Source organism: Manis javanica, chromosome 2 (assembly GCF_040802235.1).
Source record: "Manis javanica isolate MJ-LG chromosome 2, MJ_LKY, whole genome shotgun sequence".
Classification (NCBI taxonomy): domain Eukaryota; kingdom Metazoa; phylum Chordata; class Mammalia; order Pholidota; family Manidae; genus Manis; species Manis javanica.
Window position 1 is genome coordinate 184,008,052 of NC_133157.1, and position 15,952 is coordinate 184,024,003.

Below are 15,952 nucleotides of genomic sequence, written 5' to 3' on the forward strand. Positions count from 1 at the left end.
GTAATGGGCAAGACTCTATTGTAAATGATATTAAAGGTAGAATTATTAGTGAGACATCCCTGCCCTTGAGGAATTTAAAATATGTTCATATACAAAAGAAAGTTCAAAGTAACATTGAAGGAAAATTAGTATTTCCTTACCATATTTAATAACAATAATAAAAATGCTAATATACATTTTTGTGCCATTTTAAACATAACTATTACTAGTCTTTGCTCTATTATTTCTCTTAAAATATGATGTTATATATATGTAATCATTAGACTCCTGCCTGTCAGTGTCCATAAGCCTTTTACTTTGTTGACTTTTTTCATCAATTGACAAAAATACCTTTACATATTTTTTTAATTTTTATTTATTTTTTTACTAAAGTATCATTGATATACAATCTTATGTTGGTTTCAAATATACAGCACAGTAGTTCAACAGTTTACCTATATTATTAAATCCTTCCACCCTCTAGTATGGTCTAGTAACATAATAAGATGTTACGGAATCATTAACTGTATTCCCCATGCTACTACCATCCCCATGACCACCTTCTATTGTGATTGTGAATTATTGTACCTATGCATACATTTTATATTGTAGGAAGATGATCTGTCAATGAGTGTTGAGTTTTTCATGTAAAATAAGTATTATTTCCTTTATAAACCATGCTAAGTTTTAGACTTTAGATTTCTTGAACTGGTAATTTACAGAAAGGTTTTTAAATATCATCTCTTAGTAAAATAAAACAAATGTCCACTATAGTGTCAATTGATAAAAATAAATTTAATCTTGTATGAATATTTGCCACATATTCTGATCTCCTGTTTTATTGTTTAATCCTATTCCTTAAATCACATTTGGTGATTGATTTACAATAATTAGGAGTAATGATGCAGAAAATGCTTATGTTTTAAATGAAATTACATAACAGAACTATACAGAAAATATGTTCATAGATTTTAGGATGCATTTGTTATGCATGGAGAAATTTTATATATAAATTCACCTGTTCTTTAAGTTGCATACCATCTCACAAATGATATCAGTTAATATCTAAGATTTATTTTGATTTCTTATACTTCACCATTTTTATAAGAAATTTAATTTTAGATTGAGTAAATCAGTTTGAAAACATAATTTGCATTACTTTTTACTTATAGGATATGAAGTTACATACAAACAATACCTTGTTCTTATTTCAAATTATAGATGTGAACTATAGGTCTTTGCTTTTTAAGTTGTGGGTATTTGCTTTTTCTGTCTTTCATGTTTCCCAATCTCTAGAACCCTTAGATTAGATATCCAATTGGTATCATTACAGGTAAGGACATCATTATTTCACCAAATATAGATTCATACTCAACCTAGCTTAACAGTTAACATTCTCAGTTAATGACCATACCTGACTTGTTTTGGGAGTGTGAGCATTTATAGAAGGTAAAAACACCTGGGTATAACATTTATTCTTTATGATTTACATGTCTTCCTCCTTAGATGTACCCCCATTTTTATTTTTTACTTGGTAGTAGTACTCTCTTTTCTTGAGAATGCTCTGTGCTATTTTCTTTACGTAGAATTAAGTTTCAAAAAATTATTATATTTAATTAGAGTTTGCAGTTCCTATTTTGATTTTAATTTAAGAACTGTTTTATGAGTCATTTGAATTTGTACCTACTTTTAAAGGGTTGTCACTGTTTTATTATTTACATTGTACTATAAACTGTAATGAATTTGATAAAGTGCTTTTCTGTTTTTGTTTTACCATTTTAACTTTTTTAAGCATGCAGTTTAGTAGTGTTAAGTACATTCACATTGTTGTGAAATGCACAGTTTACTTTTTAACTGAATTTTACAGTAGAGAAATAATAAATGTCTAAATTTTTGTTAAAATAATTTTTTAATTTTTACATTCTCAACTTAAAGCCCAATGTTGGTCTTAAGTTCATTCCCAACAAGTTATGTAATATTTTTGGCACATGAATACCAAAGCTTGGTGATATTACACTGGGCTTGATTTTGCTTTTTAATTATTCAACAAGAAGCAGACATCTTCCTCTCCCAGTCTCAATTAACCAATGTTAAGTAGCTGGCTGTAGGGGGAACATGTGCTTGATGGCTGGAAACGTGTTGACAGCAGAACAGCACTGTTTCAGTGGTACATAGACGCATAAGGCAGGCCAAGCCAGAAAAAAGCATGTTTCACATGAAGATAATATATTATCACAAAATTCTAAATAATGTTCTAGACAATCTGTTTATCCTTCAAAACAAGGAAACCTCTAAAAGCTATGATGACATCTGTTTACACTGTTTTGGGAATGTTACGAAAATTAATTTGGAACTCGTCGAAAATGTCTGCAATGGAAATGAAAACTTTAGAAAAGGAGGATACTAAATAAATGATAGATAATTCTTTAAAAACACTAGCCATTTTTTCTTACACTTATATATTCTCAAGTCTAAGGCATTATAGTGAGTACACAGTTAAAATAATAGAAGGTTTTTAATTTGAGTCCTCAAATGCTACCGAGATAATAATAAATTAAGAAGTGAAAATTAATGACATAAATTTCAGTAGATAATATTACAAATTAGAAGTTTGAAACTTTAGTTTCTAACCATGATGGACTAGATTTATATTCCGACTATAAATAACTAATAAATTGGTCAAAATATGTGAAAGAAAAATAAGTTTAGCCCTAGCATCACCCTGGCTTTATGCCTGAAGGCATATTCCAGGCTACAGAGCATGGTGGGTTATATGAAGCTGAGCTCCACTCTCTTGCTGAATTGAAGTTTGGGGAGGTAGAGGTATTGAAGTATAATAAAGCAGAGATGACTGGAAATAATGGGATAAAGTTCTAGGGAAAAAAAGCTATGCAATAAAAGAGCTCCAGAAATCAGCAGTAGAGTTCTCTTTGAGTATTTGCTGAATAGTAAGATGTGCATACACAGGATGAGACTCCACGAGGTTTGGCAAAGGATGACCAAGGAGCTGTGACCTGAATGATTCCCAGGGCTCACACAGGGCTGGGGGACATATTCACGCTCCTATTATCCATAGTATACAATATCCATTGATCATTCAGGACATTCAGTAGAGACCCCAGAAAGGCCATGCCTCAGTAGTGGAGCTAAACTATCCATAAAGCAAAGGCTATCCACCTTAAAATCCTTTAAAAAGAGCCTTTGAAGGAACTAAAACAGTGTAAGTTTACTGCTGGCAAAATGAATGTCATCAGCGTTAAGAGGAATACAGTAAGACCCAGACATGTCACAACTTAAAAATCACATGTCAAGCATTCAGTCAAAAACTAAGAGATGCAAGGAAACAGGAAACTGACCAGGAGAAAAACTAGTAATAGAAGTAAACTGACAAATGCCATAGATGATGGAATTAACATGTATATTAAATACTTGTGTATTAAAACAGGTATTATAACTGTATGTTCAGGTATTAAAGGAAAGGAAAGATGAATACATTTTGAAGGGAAATGAAAGATATAGAAAGAACCAGTCCTAACTCTAGAGATGAAAAATATAATATCTGAAATGAGAAACTCACTGAGTGGAATTAGCAGTAGAGCAGACATTGCAGAAGAAGTCAATAAACTTGACTCAGTGATAGAAACATGCCAAAATGAAGCACAAAGAAAACAAAGGGGAAAAATTATAGAGTTTTATTGAACTATGGAATGATAATTAGAGTAGTCAGGGTAGGGTAGGTCTCACTAAAAGTTTGTATTTGACCAGATAATTGAAGCAGATGAGGGAGTGAGACTTGTGGATATCTTAAGAAAAAACATATAAGATTATATATATAACTATAAATGAGTTATCTAATAGAGCCCTTTTACTTTATATTAAAGGAGATTGAATCATAAAGAGGCCAAGCAACTTATCCAAAGTTAATGAGACTTGTTTTTAATGAAAACTCCAGATTATAATAGTCATTCTGTGATTATTAGTTGCCTTCTTTCATTCCTTACTGTCATAACCAGGTCTAAAAACCAGGTCTCCTCTGCAACTGTTATCCTCTCTCTAATATGTAATGTATAACCAACCAACTTCAGAGTGGTTTTTTTTTCTTTGTCAAAGAATCACTCTACATTTTCAGCCCAGTTTCATAGGACTAAGATAGTAAAGAATTTTGCATCAGAGCTACCAACATGCATATACTGGGAAACACCTAACCTTTGTGATGATATGGAAAGTTCTGCCTCTCTTTAATTTGTAGATTAAATGCCTTCAATCAAATAACTTTCATTAGTAGATTAATAACTTCAATGGTGCAGTTAAGTTCCTGTATGACACTGAAAAGTGAAACACTACTGGCATATATTTTCTTCCCTGATATATCCTCAAATATATCCCAGGGTCATTGATGCTTCTAGCAAAATAACAAATTTATGATGTTTCAGACATTCTATTTTTTGTCAGTCATATGAAAATTCTATCTTACTTAGTTTTCAAAGAGAATTAAATAGGGATAATTCTGAAATTTAGAATAGCACAGATAATACATTACAGATACTGAAGGGTTTCAGAATCTTTCTTTTGACAATGAACTTAGGTTATTATGTAGGATATTTCTAATCACATTTTTTTTAACTTATTGCAAAATAACATTATTTTTATATTAAACAGGAGCTTAATAATATAGCTATGATATTTAAGATTGAGTTAAATTTGGCTTAAAATATCAAAAAATTTGGCTGAGAATACATGTGTAACTCTTGGGGGAAAATATGTTCCCAGCCGGGGACAAATGGTCTTTGAAACTGAAATCAGGCAAAGGGAGAAATAAAGTGGGAGGAACCCATTTATTGCCTACAAGCAGTGGTCTACTTCTGCTTGTCTGCGTCTCTCATGACCCAGCTGCTAAAAATACCAGATCAAACCTCTCCAGTCCCAGTGTGCACTTGCTCCCACACCTTTTGTAATCACCTATTGATACGGAAATGCACTGGGGCCAGGCGAGAGATTCTGGAAATACTACAATTTTACCTACAACATGATCTCTGAGGGAGAGCATACACAGCAAGATAAGAAGAAAGCCCAAAATTAAATTTGGAGCTGTGTTTTCATTAAGGAGTGAGGACTGGGAGCCACTGGAGAAGATTGAGAAGCATCATTCTGAGAATCAGGCAACAAAATAACATACATACATACATACACACACACACACACACATATATATATATATATATATATATATATATAAACACACAATTGAAGGGAGTTTCCAGATAAGTGAGTAATTAGTTACGTGCTGTAGAGTTATCAAGAACAATGAGGCCAAGAAACGTCAGTTGGCTGGAGGAGCTTTAGTGTTTTGGAAATGAATGGGAATTGAGCAAATTTATTGAGAAATGAATAAAGAGACAACCTGTGTTAACCACTCTTTCAAGAAATTTTGACTATCCAGACACTATTATATCTATAGCTATAGAGAGGTAAAGAGGAGAGAAGAAAAAATTGGGGATACAGTAAAGTTGGGGGTAATTTCTAAAGAGAGACCAGAGATGAAGAATATACAATTTTATAAACAGACGTAGGATTTAACAGAATTGCTGCTTCTTTGAGCCAGAAATAAAAAGGTAAGAGTATGTTAATTTAGTTAATTTTCTCCCCACAAACAAGTATTTATATAAGATACATATTGTTTTCCTTGCATTGTTTCAGAGAATGTAAGATATTGGGAGATGTGTAATTTTTTCAGAAGACAAGCCTCTTGTTTTTCACATACAAGGGTATGTTCCTTCTAAGAAAACAAGACATGACATTACACCTTATATTCAGTTTTTAAAAATATATAGTTTAATATGTTATTCCAAGTTTGAAATTTTTTCAGATCTTTAAAAAAAATCATTCTATCCACAGGCAGTGTAACTTCTAGGATGGTTTTAAGTAGGGAGATAATTTTTGCTAGTAATAGTTGCTCCTAAAGGCACTGGCTTATTTTGATTCAAATTTTTAAGAGTTGTAGATTATAAGTTAAATGGGTCCCACCAACATAGTTATTCATATAAAAATATGTAAGCCATCCTTAATTTGATTATGTTTGAATGATGAATGTTGAGAAGACATGTTCCTAATTACACTGTGGAATTAATATTAATGTAGAAGAAATAAGCTTTTTGTGGATTTGCATAAGAAGTTGCTCTCTTTAGTCATCTATTTTAGCATATAATTCCATTCTTTTGTGATTAGATATTTAATTTCATTGGAAAATATTAAAATATGAGAGTAGACAGTAATGCATAATGTGATTTATTCTCTCAGGAACAAAATGCTTAAAAAATATTTTCCCCTTTGGGAATATAGAAAGGTTCAAAATAAAATGAAGTTTATCTAATGAAGTACATGTTAGAAAAGACTTGAAAATATCATTCAGAAAGTAATCAGAGAACTTGATGAAAATATAAATACCCTAAATTGCTTTTTCCCTTTTGTACTTTGTAAAAAAAATTTTTTTATCTCTAAACCTAAATTTATAGGAAAAAGTATTAGCATTCTGCAGATCTTAAAAATGGTATTTAGTATTCAAATTATAAGTTGCTTCTACACTGTTTTGGGCAATGTGCATAATTTACAATCATAAAACATTCTAAGCTTAACTTCCTAATTTAAGGAAGTTAAGATTTCAAAATGTGCCAGATGATCATTCGATGTATCAGTCCAGTCTTAACGGTTGTAGTCGTAGATCAGTTGGTTTTTTTAAGCACTGAATTTGTTTTACGAAATATTCCTTGATCGTTTGATGAGCATCTTCTGTAGCTGCGTCTGAGCTCGCGCCGCTCGGTCGCGCGGGCACGTGCTCGGGTTTCTTGTGATGCTGATGTTCATCTGAAGAGTCCTGAAGGAAAATAAATGTGATGTATAAATTTGGTGTGTCTTTCAGTGCGTCCAATAAAATGTCTTAGAGTTAATGTTTGTGGATTAATTCCAAGAATATGTTGTTTGTTAAACAAACTAGGTTTATTGATTTTTATTTTTAAATGTATTACAGTTTGTGTAGGATGGACATGTTTTTCTTCTTAGAACCATAATTCTTGAGAATTAGACCAGTTATTATTTCATATTTAATTTCTCTTTCTCTTCCTTGACTCATTTTTTTCTTTTTCTAGGACTATAGAGCATATTTATTTATGTATGGTTTCTTTTATTATATTCAAATCTTCCTCTCACTTTTACTTTGAAAGAATATAGACGCCACTGAATTTAGTCAGAGGAGATGGCTTTAGAAGGCAAATTATTTTAATTTTGAGACATTACCTTTAAATTCTATATTCTATTATAGTTATTTACTTTGATTCACTGTTGTCACTGTCTCACTCCTTTCCCATTTCATTGTCCTAACCCAAGCCTGGATGAAAACAAAACAAAGGAGAAAAAACAAACAAAACCGCTGTTTCTGGTTTTCTTGAACACAGTTGAGTTAGGCTCACATTTTGTTAAAACCATTACTAAGTAATAAGAGAGAATGAATTGAAACCAGTGAAGACCGTTTCACCTGAGGGTTTCAGCCCTGTGCAAGTTCACTATGGATTTGTTGAGACCGAAAAATGACAACAGAAAGTTGGGGGTAAAAAGGGGCCCATAATCAAGCTTTATTCTCTGCCTGGAAGGTCAAGCACTAGAATCATGTTCACCTCTGCATGCAGCAAGCCCGTCGCAGTCTCTGCTCCCCTAGCTCAGCCTCTGCTCCAGGCACTGCCTCTCCTCTCCTGCTTTCCTCTCACTTACTTTTGTAGGATCTGCTCTTAGCATCCGGGGAACTCTTTATAACAATATCAGCAGTAATGTATTATTGCCAGCAGGTATGGAAACATGCACCTGTGCAGTAGGCTAAGTATTACCTCATTGCACACACACAACAGGTATCAGGTAAGGATCTTGGCCATGGAACTTCGATTTTCCCAAGAAGCACACAAAACTATATGAAAATAGTTCTTTAGAGTAGTAGCCCTCAAACGTTTTCCTAGTGCATTCCTATTAGTAAAAAATTTTCAGCAAGCATCTGTAGTATATAATTTATTAATTTATGTATTAATTTATGTGTATCATATAAAGCATGAAAGATAATTTTATTAAAATTTAAATCTTATTTTAATAGAACTTACGATATATCATTATTTCATTGAGAATAATATTGTACTTCATTTGTTTTTTTAATTTTTACTTTTATTTGCACATGGGATGACATTTGAAAGGTCTTTGGAGACAGCAAGTTATTTTAATATTTTATTTTTTAGTTGATATACATTCTGTATTAATTTCAAGTATACAACACAGTGGTTCAAGTTACCCATATTATTAAATCCCCACCCCCACTAATGCAGCTACTATCTGTCAACATAGAAAGATGTTACAGAATCATTGGCTGTATTCTCCATACTGTATTACTATTCCTGTGACAATCTACATTATGATTGAGAAGTTTTGTGCCCTTTTCCCCCTCACACTCCTCATCCACCTACCCACTCATGTGCTTCATTTTTTAAAATAAAGTTTAATACTTTCTTAAAATAGCTTAAAGGTTTAGTTCTTAATTCAGTTTATTTCAGTGGTTGGTTTTAGTGGCTGACATAATTGAAATGCCACTTCACTGAGATACTTAGATACAAGAGGGAAAAAAGCATCATTGACACTCCCAGGACACTTATTTGTTTTTCAGTCCCGTCTGTTTTGCAAAGGTCTTTGTTGACGTAATGCTAGTATGTTTCTGCCTTTTTATATCAGTAACATATTGTTCCAAATTAATGGAAAGGGGTTGTTTTTGCCTTTTAAACAAATTAGTGGTTTCTTTAATCCATGTATATGGATGCTTATTTTTACAAGTACCTTTGACAAGTGTATATCCAAATTGTGAGGACTGATTTAGCTGAAATAGATAACAGAATTTGTAAATCTGATTAACTGTGTATATATAAATTGTTATATGCCACAGTTAATTGAAAATAAGTGGGTGAAGGGCTCTTGCCAGTTTCTTCTTATTATTGAATCTACTCTTCCTTCAGTACACTTAGCATAGTGTTATATGTGGCCTTATGTCATGGAGAAGGGCCTCAAGTCATTCTATTTTACTAAATATTAACAAACTCTGTCTTTCTCATTTTTAGATAGAAGTAAATATGAATATATATTATTCACATTTGTCCCAACAGCTCAGTGGCTGTTCTTGTATTTTGTGTACTACATTTCTGGAGGGCACTGCTATATTGGGATGTTATCTGAAAGTTTAGGGTTACCTAGGGAAAGTCTCCTATATAGGGCCCATGTAAGAGGGTGCAAAGGAGCCAGGTTAAAGTGAGAAAAGTATTGGCTAATGTAGTTCAAGAAATTTCTGGGGATAGAGAATAGAGAGGGGAGTAAAAAAATCAATAATATCTCCAGATACACAGACATAGGCATAGAGTCATTGGGGTAATGACGAGTGAATATTATGGTGGGAGGCGTGAGAAACATGTAAACTAGGTAGGCAGTGAAGTTGAGTAGTTCTTTAGGAAGTAAACCTGGGAATTGGTGCAGTAAACCCCGTGAGGAGCTTAAAACATTTCGGGGCATGTTGTGCAGGCTGTGTAATGACATTGTGAGGGAGGGGCAGGTACAACTAGTAACATTGCCTGGGTTTCCCCTTAATTGATGGGTGATTACTTTGCTGTGAAAGACACATTTATAAATTAGAAAGTACTCTGATTTCAAGAGACAGAAACAATATTCAAATGATTTTAAAAAGAAAGGGGAATGTTTATTGATTCCTATAACCAAAATGGTAAGAAAGCCAAAGATACATCTTTTCTTTGGAGTGACTTAGAATCAGAAACTCCACACCATCAGGACTCAAGTCTTTTCCTATTGGCTTAACTTTGTCTTACAGAACACAGGTTTCTTAATTTATTGGTGTATATGTCTGTGGTATCTCTGGACTAACATACTTAACTCTGTATGATAAAAGAGAAAGAGATCTGGTCTGAGGAGGAGGGTTTTGTTTGGCCTGTCTTGGACTGTGTGTGCACATCTTGGTCAGCCACTGTTGCCAGTGGGGTGAGGTACTGTGATTGGGCTAGTGGCAGCCCAGGTGAGGTCATATATCCACCTCGATGTTCAGGGCCGTGAGGTGTGGTACCAGATAATAGCAGAAACATGGCTCCTGAGGATAATTGGTGACAATCAGTCAGCAATTCTGATTTATGTCTACTAATTATTCATTTTACAATTAGTTACAGCAGGTTTAAAACACAAAATGTTGTTTATTACATTCACACCTTTCTATTTTGAGAATAATAAGGTAAATAGGTTATGAAAGTATTGTATGCATGAACTAGGTGGAGGGAAAAACAATCTAGAAAGATATGGAATGCTTAGGACTTCACAACTTTGCAGACTTTACAATAGGCTTTTGTTTTTTAACCTGTAATTTATTCATTTGGGGGAAAGGAATTAGGTGTTTTTGTTGTATACAATTTTGAACAACACAGTTCTGCTTTGCACAATTTTTTAATATTGCAATTTGTTTCATTATAAAGAATTTTCTTCTAGTTATTCACCAGTCTGAGTTATAGCATGATTTAAAATGTCAGTTAATTTTAAAGTTCTTTGAGAAAACATTGTGATGTTAATAAGTACATTGAAAGGTTTTTGAATAGAGTTCTTCTTTGGAAGTAGTTTTTACACTACTGGCAAGAATTCAGAAAAATTCAACCAAATTATTTTGTATGCAGTCTTTTTTCATCTTTTTAGCAGTCAGAACAAGATTATAGTTTCCAGATGAAATTCTAAATGTCACATAGTGATGACATATATTTTCCTGGTTGGCTCAGCATGAGATGCAATTTTGCATGCCATGTCACGCTGACTTGCAGAATCCAAAAGCCATTATTTCCCAAGGGGCTTTCAGGAGTGATAATATCAAATATAGTTTGTATCTTGATGAAAATTCTCAGGCATTATTTCAGTTTTAAGGCAAGTTTGCTTAAAGCTTTACATATTCTATAAACTCTAGAAATTTAAAAATACTATTACAAGTATTTAAACAAGTGCTTAAAGAGCACTTGTTTCTTCAAGTTGGTTAAATTTATATGCCAAATAAAGTTGCTAAAAAAAATGATCAGTGTAAAATATAGATCAGGTTAGGAAGGTATGGTAGAAAAACCAGTAGACTAGAAACCCTTTTTGATCCTATCCCCACTCCCATTGTCAAGCTGACTTCATATACCTGCATTTTCTCCGTTTATAAAATAGCAATAAGTATACGCAACCATGTCTCACACACTTAAGTCTCATTAGAAGACTCAAAAATATGTGATGAGTTCTATAAAATGATAAAAAACAATTCAGATACAAAGTAAAGATCACGTTTTTGATATGTTTACATTTTAAAAGGAAAGTTACATGTTTCAAGCAAGATGGAGCTTTTTTTTTTCTTTTTTCTTTTTATTAAGGTATCATTAATATACAACTTATGCTCAGGTTTCACATGAGCAACATTGTGGTTACTACTATTATCGAGTCTCCACCACATACCCCATTACAGTCACTGTCCATCCGCACAGTAAGATGCCACAGAGTCACTACTTGTCTTCTCTGTGCTATACTGCCTTCCCCGTCCGCCACCCCTACATTATGTGTGTTAATCATAATGTCCCTTACTCCCCTTCTCCCTCCATCCCACCTTCCCCTTTGGTAACTGCTAGTCCCTTCTTGGAGTCTGTGAGTCTGCTGCTGTTTTGTTCCTTCAGTTTTTGCTTTATTCTTATGCTCCACAGATGAATGAAATCATTTGGTACTTGTCTTTCTCTGCTTGGCTTATTTCACTGAGCATATACCAAGAAGAAGCTTATTTTTATCTACTAGCTCATGACCATGCAGTGTAGTTTTATTTTTGTATTTTTTCTCCTTGATCTTAATCATCTTCAAGTTGCCTTAAAATCTTTCCATTCATGCCTATATAATATTTACTTCACACTGATGATCTATTTTATGTCTGTCTTCACTGACTTGCTTATTAATAATTTTTTAATGACCTTTTAATTAACAGTGTTTTCCTCCCTCCCTTCCTTCCTTCCTTTCTTCTTCTTTTTTTTTTTTTCCTCAAGGTGTCATATATCTAGTTGCCTACATTTCTGTTAGGTATCTTCAGGCAGCTCAAGCCTAACATGTGAAATCTATGTGACAACATACCTTCCCCCTCGCTCCCCACTACTGACTGTGTTGCTCAAGTCTGAAACCTAGGATTCATACTTACTGTCCCCTCTTCTTGTCCATTCAGTGTTTGTAGGCAGCATCTCTAGTCAGAGTCATATAACTTCTTATACAGAATAATGTAATAACTGGTCCTAACCAGTCTCAATTATGTCATTTCCAAATTATCTCATCATCTGATCTCAGTTACCCTAATCCATTATCCAGATGACAGCAAGAATCATCTCATTAAAAATCTAAATTGGATCATTTTATTCCCTGTTTAAAACACTTTAGTGGCTTCTTTTTGCACTTAAGGTAAAATCCAAACTCCTTACCATTCCCTAGAAAGTTTGACCTAACTTAGCCTCTGTCAAGTCTTTCCATTGTCTTGTCATTTTTCCTTACACTGATCCTCTTTCATTTCTTCAAACCTGCCATGCTTTTTCATGCCTGGGATCTTTTGCATATGCTGCTTCCACTGTTTCCATTACTCTTTTCATACTATGTACTTTTCATACTCCAAGTCTTAGTTTAAATGTTATCCATTCTGTAAAGAAACCTTCCCTATTCAGTCTTTCTAAAATAGGTCTGTGCCACACTTAGCAGATTCCTTACCTTAGCACCGGTTTTCTGTCATCATAACACCTATTAAGTTTTCCATTCTTTTTTTTTTAATGTCTCTTTGTCTAGAAAATATGTCAAGGCCCATATCTGACTTCCTTGTTTTTAATTGAGATACAGGGACATACAACATTATATGAGCTTCAGGTATACAACATAATGATTTGATATTTGATAAATTGTGAAATCACCACAGTATAGTTAATATACATCACCATGCATATTACCAAAAATATTTTTTCCTGTTATGAGAACTTTTAAGATTTACTCTTTTAGCAATTTCCAAATATGCACTGCAGTATTATTAACTGTAGTTACCGTATTATATATTACATATCCTAACTTATTTTATAACTGGAAGTTTGTACTTTTAGAACCCCTTAACCCATCTATCCCCATGCACCTCCCTCCTCTGGCAACACCAACCTGTTCTCTATAGGCTTGTTTCTTTTTTTTCTGTTATTGTTTTCTTTTGCTTTTAGATTCTACATGTAAGTGAGATTATATGTTGTTTGTCTTTCTGACTTATTTCACTTACATAATGCCCACTGTGTCCATCCACAAGATTTCCTTCTTTTTTTTAAATGACTGAAAAATATTCCATGTGTGTGTGTATGTGGACACATTTGTGTACATATATGTATATGTATCACATTTTCTTTATCCATCAGTGGAAACAACACTCAGATTGTTTCTCTATCTTGGCTATTGTAAGTAGTGCTGCAGTGAACATGGGGATGCAAATGACAAGTATTCTATGGTCTTTAGATAGACAGAAGTGGAATTGCTGGATCATATGGTAGCTCTATTTTTAATTTTTTGAGGAACGTCCATACTGTTTTCATAGTGGTTGTACCAGTTTACGATCTTCCCAAGAGTGCACAAAAGTTCCCTTTCCTGTACATCCTTACCAACACTTGGTATCTCGTCTCTTTTATGCCATTCTGACAGGTGTGAGGTGCTATGTCACTGTGGCTTTGATTTGCATTTTCTAATGATTAGTGACATTGAGCTTCTTTTTGTGTGTCTATTGGCCATCTGTATGCCTTTTTTAGAAAAATGTCTACTCAGTTCCTGTCTATTTTTAATCAGATTGTGTAACTTTTCTATTAACATATATGAATTCTTTTATATATTTTGGATATTAACCCCTTATCAGATATATGACTTGCAAATATTTTCTCCTATTCAGTACTTTGTCTCTTTTCATTTTCTTGATGGTTTCTTTTGCTGTGTGTAAGCTTTTTAGTTTCACACTTGTTTATTTTTGCTTTTGTTGCCTTTGCTTTTAGTTTCAGATTTAAAAAAATCATTACCAAGACCAGTGCCAAAGAGTTTACTGCCTTTGCTTTCATTCAGGAGTTTTATGGTTTCAGTTCTTACATTGAAGTTTTAAATCCATTTTGAGTTGTTTTTGTATATGGTGTAAGATGGAGGTCTAGTTTAATTCTTTTGGATATGGCTGCCCAGTTTTCCCAACACCATTTATTGGAGAGACTGCTCTTTCCTCCAGACTTGTTCGTTTTTGTGTTCCTAGAATCTAACAACTACGTCTGGCATTGAGCAGATACCAATAATTGTGTGAGTGAATAAAACCTTTTTCTCTGGCTTTTAAAATTTAGGATCATAAATATCATATACCTTAAACTTTTGTCCCCCTTTCTTTAATTTATTTAAATTAATGTCCTGTAACTTTGCATGTCTCTTCCTAGAATTCCCAGGGATATTTATCAAATATTTGGGAGAAGTTAGCAGCTTGCAGTACATTTTAAATTGGTGCACATAATCTTATGGTATTCTCAGTACATTAGAAATTTAGGTATATTTTAAAATGTTGAATTCTGTAAGAATAGTCCAAGTACAGCACAAGATATTGAGGTTAGATTTATCTTCAGTCAGATAATCAGTAAGTATAACCTTGAGACTGTGCAGTGTATTTAACTCTGTGCTAACAGCTTTGGGAAATTGAAAGCAGTAAATGATATGTCTCCTGTTCTCATGAACTTTATGTTTTATTTTATTTATTTTCTTTAAAAATTTTTTATAAAGGTATTATTGATATGCACTCTTATGAAGGTTTCACATGAAAAAACAATGTGGTTACTATATTTACCCATATTATCAAGTCCCCACCCATACCCTAATGCAGTCACTATCCATCAATGTAGTAAGATAGCACATATTCACTGTTTACCTTCTCTTTGCTACACTGGTTCCCTGTGACCCCCACACCATGTGTACCTCACATAATACCCCTCAGTCCCCTTCTGGCTCACTCCCGACCTGCCCTCCCACAACCCTTCCCTTTAGGAACCACTAGTCCCTTCTTGGAGTCTGTGAGTCTGCTGCTATGTTTTTCCTTAAGTTTTGCTTCATTGTTATACTCCACAAATGAGGGAAATTATTGGGCACTTGAGTTTCTCCACCTGGCTTATTTCACTAAGCATAATATTCTCCAGCTCCATCCATGTTGTTGCAAATGGTAGGTCTTATGGCTGAATAGTATTCCATTGTGTATATGTACCATCTCTTCTTTATCCATTCATCTACTGATGGACACTTAGGTTGCTTCCATTTCTTGGCTATTGTAAATAGTGCTGCAATAAACATCGGGGTGCATATGTCTTTTTGAGTCTGAGAAATTGTATTCTTTGGGTAAATTCCAAGGAATGGGATTCCTGGGTCAAATGGTACTTCTATTTTTAGTTTTTTGAGGCACCTCCTTATTGCTTTCCACAATGGTTGAACTAGCTTACATTCCCACCAGCAATGTAGGAGGGTTCCCCTTTCTCTGCATCCTCACCAGCATTTGTTGTTCTTAGTCTTTTCTATGCTGGCAGTCATTACTGGTGTGAGGTGATTATGTTATTGTGGTTTTAATTTGCATTTCCCTGATGATTACTGATGTGGAGCATCTTTTCATGTGTCTATTGGCCATCTGAATTTCTTCGTTAGAGAACTGTCTCTTCATATCCTCTGCCCATTTGTTAATCAGGTTATTTACTTTTTGGGTGTTGAGGTGTGTGAGTTCTTTATATATTTTGGATGTTAATCCATTGTCGGATATGTCATTTACGAATATATTCTCCCATACTGTAGGATGCCTTTTTGTTCTGTTGATGATATCCTTTGCCATACAGAAAGTTTTTAG

General features: G+C 33.7%; 1 protein-coding gene across 13 annotated transcripts in view; it reads left to right on the forward strand.

Annotated features, from left to right (window-relative positions):
• VPS13B (vacuolar protein sorting 13 homolog B) overlaps positions 1-15,952 on the forward strand; it is an 861,603-nt gene that overhangs the window by 375,363 nt on the left and 470,288 nt on the right. The gene's annotated exons all lie outside the window — the stretch shown is intronic.